This window comes from Photinus pyralis, unplaced genomic scaffold (genome assembly GCF_008802855.1).
Source record: "Photinus pyralis isolate 1611_PpyrPB1 unplaced genomic scaffold, Ppyr1.3 Ppyr1.4_LG4, whole genome shotgun sequence".
Classification (NCBI taxonomy): domain Eukaryota; kingdom Metazoa; phylum Arthropoda; class Insecta; order Coleoptera; family Lampyridae; genus Photinus; species Photinus pyralis.
Genome location: NW_022170511.1, coordinates 16149514 through 16155091, shown reverse-complemented (window position 1 = coordinate 16155091; position 5578 = coordinate 16149514).

The window sequence follows — 5578 nt, the reverse complement described above, 5'->3', positions numbered from 1 at the left end:
ACACGCGCGACAAGGGGACCAAAAATGTTTTATTAATACATTCGGGGATAAATTAATTGTTCGCATAAAGCGCAAATCACTTTGCGGAATAACTTTCATCTTTTATGATTTGTCGAGCTTTTCAAGTTTACAAACTTGAGAGAAGTGTAGTTGGCGCAAAAAGCTCATTTTTACAGCTGATATAATTTGTAATGAATTTTAAAGCGGCACAGTGGCGGGCAATCCTGGACGAACGTGCCCAGAATTTGAGCGTCTTATATAGCAAAATCCTGAAAGTTTTAATAATAGAACATTCTCGCATCTTTCCCTGCATCGTCTTTATCTCAAAGTTAACTTTGGTAGGCCATAGAGTAAGAGGAAAATATAAAATGTAAAACGCTCTCCTAAGAAATACGAAGTCCGCGCTTCTTTTCCTTATCTCCGCATGCCGGAGACGATGATCAAATAAAATATTAAAGAGGAACATGATTTTTATGCGCTTTTCGTGTTAAGGGTTTTAAAAGCTTTATCTGTACAAGTGGTTTGCTTTTACTTTGTTTGCTAACTCTCCGAAGTGATTTTTATTTTCATAATTTTTACAGCATCCTCAAACTCTTAATATGGATCTTTACTAAATTGGAGAAAGAAAATAGCAACGTTACTGACGCGTCATCAACTTGTTTTATTACCTGGGGATAGTTACCATTGAATACCTATAAATTCAATGTAGTTACCTACATGGGCCTCTTAACTATATTTCGTCTTAAGATAAAGATTGATAAAAGAATACCGTTGTAAAAAACGCCAGTTTCCACGTTAGCAATCAGTACATTTCTAATTAGTGCCAATGTCTCAAAATGAATATTTGCATATTTTATTTAAAGAGAAAGCATTTTACACTCCTAGAGAAAAGATGAAGGGTACAGCATTCGTTGACAAATGACCGCAAAAGTCGCCAAAATAACGCCCCCTCCCTCCGCCATCTTGGTTCTATTATTTAATACTGTTCGTGAGTGAGAAATAATCACAACTGTACGTGGAATCTTGTATGAACAAACAAGAATAAAATGAAACAAGTATAAATTGTGCACAACTCTTGTGCAGATAAAGCGCATTTTTTTTAACCGATATAGCTTTTGTTTTGACATCACCAATGGATATATTTCTTGCAGACCTCTAAATCGCCCTTTGTGAGTAGTTGGTAGAAATGAATTCCTTTCGTTGAGACCTTTCATTAGAGTACCATGAAGGATAAAACTAGTTCCACTACCCCTCTCCCTCCCCCTACATCCCATACTTTGACAAGAGGACAGAAAGAAGGGCAGTAGTTGGTAGAAAACGGTTCTTTTCGTTGAGACCTTTAATTAGACTACAATAAGAGAAAAATTAATTTTTACCCCCCCCCTCTTTTTTTTCATTATAACCACTGCTCTCTGTTTCGTTACTCAATAGGTTTTTTTTTAAATATCTTTTTGTACGAGTGCTTTTCTGAATATCCAAAGTATTAGAAATTTTTTTAATTACACCAAATTCCAAATTTGAACAATTGACTCCTTTTGAATCATCTCCCCCAGTGTAGTCCTGTTTTTCCCCTGGATGACACTCCGCAGTGGCTTATTGCATTTAACCCATGTAAAAGAAATAATTTTACATTTTGAAAATATGAGACCTGAAAATAATTTTTACCCAAAATCCTAAATCCTGAAAACTTCATTTTCATGCCTACGTTCTGTCAGGAAATTTTAGTTTACATGACAGAGGCAGAGCAGATTACGTTTCCTGCCGCTTGTCACTTTACTGGCCGCACCTGTCACTTTACCGGCCGCATTTTCTATAATGATTCCTGTCATCACTGACAGATTGACATTAATCAAAAGTTCTAATAAAAATTGAAATTTTATAATAAAATACGATTTTGGGTAAAATTTAATACAAAACTCAGTCAGTAAAATGACATTACTTCACTCGGAAATTAAAGTACTCGTCCCCAAAGGGGCCTCGCACTTCAGTATTTCCTGGCCAGGAATGTGTCATTTTCCGGACTTTCATATAACGATTTTCAGGCGCATCTTCAATCATGCAATTTGGAGATTACTAACTTTAAACTTCAATTAGAAAGCATGAAGATTTGAAAGAAGGCTTTACATTTCAAGTTGGAAAGATTTTAATGAAGAGAGGCGGCCGCATGAAGTAGCACCGTAGAGCGGCCGAGGGGCAGCAAAAGCAGAGTACTGGTAAAAGCTTTTCTTATATCTCTATTTCTTAAAATACCGTTACACGTGTTGATTGTACAGTTTTGAGCTTAGAAAAGTCGCCAGCCACACTTTTAATAGTATATTAACTTATTAAGAAACAAGTACATAGTCAAGTCAAGCACACGCAATGAGTTTATAGGCACAACGCATAGCCAATTATACACTTGTTTCTTATAGCATTTTTTTATTATACCTACTTGCAATATAATTTAAAAGTAAGAAATCATATTGACATTATATTCGTATACATTTCTGATTAAGTGATATTCGTAACTCCATGATTGCGATGGAAATGTCACTTATGGTTTGCGTATAAAAATCACTGTCTTCGTAAATAGAATTAAATGAAATGAAGGAGGCAATACACTGCCCATTCAGTGGCTTGTTGCACAATCAGAAAAAATTGGTACCTGCAAAATCCAAATTCAAAAGCCTCTTATAAAGAATATGAAAGTCTGTCGGCGACGAAGCATCTTTCAAATAAAGTCCTAAATTAATGCTGACATCTGTGAAGGAAATGTCAAAGATATTTTAATCTTCTTCAATTTGGTGCATTAATTCAAAACTTTAAGCAATACTGCGATTAAAAAGTGGAACAAATTTGTCAGACCTATTGCGAAAATTTGCAGTGCTTATATGATATCTTTAAATTCCAAGATATAGACACCAAAACGTTTGAAAGCTGTTGCAGTAATCTTCAGTCAATACTTCTGGCTCAAAACGAGTCGGATATAAATGCAAGTGATTTTCAAGCATAATTAGATGATGTATGTTATCATTTCGCAATTTTTTAAATTTTTTTTATCTTCTGCGATGTTCGAGATATTTAGCTCAAACTTGCAAATAATATATATTAATAGAGAACCTACAGGGTGATGTTTTTTCAGGGGTATTCCCCATTTCTACTCCTGAACTTTTTTCGGCGTGTCAGTGGTAGATTGTAAAATAAGAAATACATTTTCTTGTTTATTTAGACATTTTTTGATTTCTTATAATTTTTTCGTATCTGCGACGTTACCGAGAAAAAAATAAAATTTAATTTTATGAACTTAACTAACTATTTTTAAAATGGTCCAGTAGGCCTTGGCTTTATTTGGATAATCTCTTGTTTTTATTAGTTTTGACAGTTCGCATTTAAAATTGCGTCTTTTTGTGTTCGCACCTTGTAGATCTGTAACGAAGTGCTTGCGCACCAAAGTTTATTTATGTGAGCCTTTGGTAGGTAATAAAATACGTCAAAACAGGCAATTCGGAAAAAGAAAAACGTTTCCGAAAAAATTATAGAAAACTTGCATCGCGAAAACAATTTAAAATATTTATTATTTTCAAAAAGGCAGAAGAAGATGTATATCATTTTACTGCAGTGTGTCCAATTTTAGCAGAATTTAGATATTCATTTTTCAATAAAACTTTGCTAAGTTATTATGAATTTAAAGATTACCTGAATGGTAAAGATCCAGATAACCTCATGCTGTATTGCAGAGCAGCACGGAAGTATAGATTTCAGTTAGTTTCATTATATTAAACACTTAAATTCTTTGCTTAGGTTAGTTATTTTTTTTCTTTTCTTTTGCTGCTATATATACCAAAATGTGGCTTATTTTCATTTTATTTTATTTATCTATTTTTATCTTCATATGTTTATTTAAGAAGCAACTCCTCAGACGGTCTACGAACCATGAGAATATGTCTTTTGCCAAACAATGTTTTAAGTTTGTATTTATTATGTTATGAGGTATAGCAAAATAAAGATTACTATTATTATAAATTAAAGAAAACCAGGGACTTGATAAAAAACGCTACTAACAATTTATAAGGTGCGGCATAATTCCGCCAGAATGTTTTTGTACGAAGGTTGGACGACAAAATTATTCAAAGAAAACAAAACAAGTAGGTACGCAGAGAATATAACAATTTAACAAAAAGTTCAAAATAAAAATGAAAGTGTATGACACGGGTGGGAATGACCATTTTAGAGAAAACTGCAATCTGTGGAAAGAAGAAGAAGATAAAATGTATAGCTTTTTAGTAAATTCCAAACATAAAATGACGCCTAAATTTGAAAATGTTTCTGGCAAATAGAGGTAAAATACAAATCACAGATTATTCAACGCAAGCTATTTCAAGAGTGGAGCCATGGTGGGATCCAGGATGGCGAGCAATTAGTTTATAATTTCAAGGGGAAATTCCATGTCCGCTTTTGAGTCAAATTTCAATCAATCCGTGAGGGAGGGCATGCACATGTGTATTTCTCTCTTGTCTTTTGTCCGCTTTTGAGTCAAATTTCAATCATTTCATTCAATCCGTGAGGGAGGGCATGCACATGTGTATTTCTCTCTTGTCTTTTTTCCGAAAAAAATCTTCTTTTTTACGGTTTTTAAATGATAGGCCATGGAGATTTTGTTTTGTTTATTGTATCTATGGTACCCGATACCAACCAATAAAAATGGTTGGTGGTAGAAGCATTTCAAAATTTTGAAAAAATGATATAATATATAATTATGTGTATACAAAAAATATAGGTTGTGCTTGTGATACATCAATGGAAAACAAATGCAAAACATAGACGTTAAAATATATATTGTTGCATTTAAAAAATAACAATTTATTTATTTATTTATTTATTGTTTCTCTCTTGTTGTGGACCCTCAACAGGCTTGCGCCCCATTACAGAGTGACTCACATAATGCTTTTTGGAGGTGCCTTAGCAGAAGGTCTTAAGTTGTTCCGGTACTCCGGTACTTACTTCACGAACTAAGAAAACTGCAGGAAAACCTAATTCGGAGTAGCCGGCAGAATGCTCGAAACTGGTCTAAGGAAATTCCCATCTCTCTCACAGATGAAAAATTCTTAGCTTCAGCCTAGGTTCGAACACCCGACCTCCGGCTTTATAGTCCAACGCTCTACGATTCAATTACAAAGTCGGTCGGCATACCACATACATTACATATTTTTACTATAAGTGCGTGGGTGTTTTGATTATTTTTTCGAATACTTGGGGGGGGGGGGCATGGCCCTATCCTCTCACCCTCAAATGGAGCCCTTGAAAACTCGCCCCAAGACAATTCGCTGCCGGAAGATTCGCTCCTAAAATATTGGCCCTCGGAAAACCCGCGTCTAGAGGATTCGAACGCGGAAGCGTTGACTACAAGAAAACAGACCCCGGAATGTTCATCCTCAAGAAAGATCGCTCCAGAAGTATCCCGTTCAAAACATACAGTCATACTGAGTCACTTGGCGTCCTCCTTCCACACGTGAACCTTCGCCTCGCTACTTTACACATTTTTGGAGGGTTCTTTGGGTTTATTTACAATGATAAACAAATTCAAGGAATTATTTTCGTG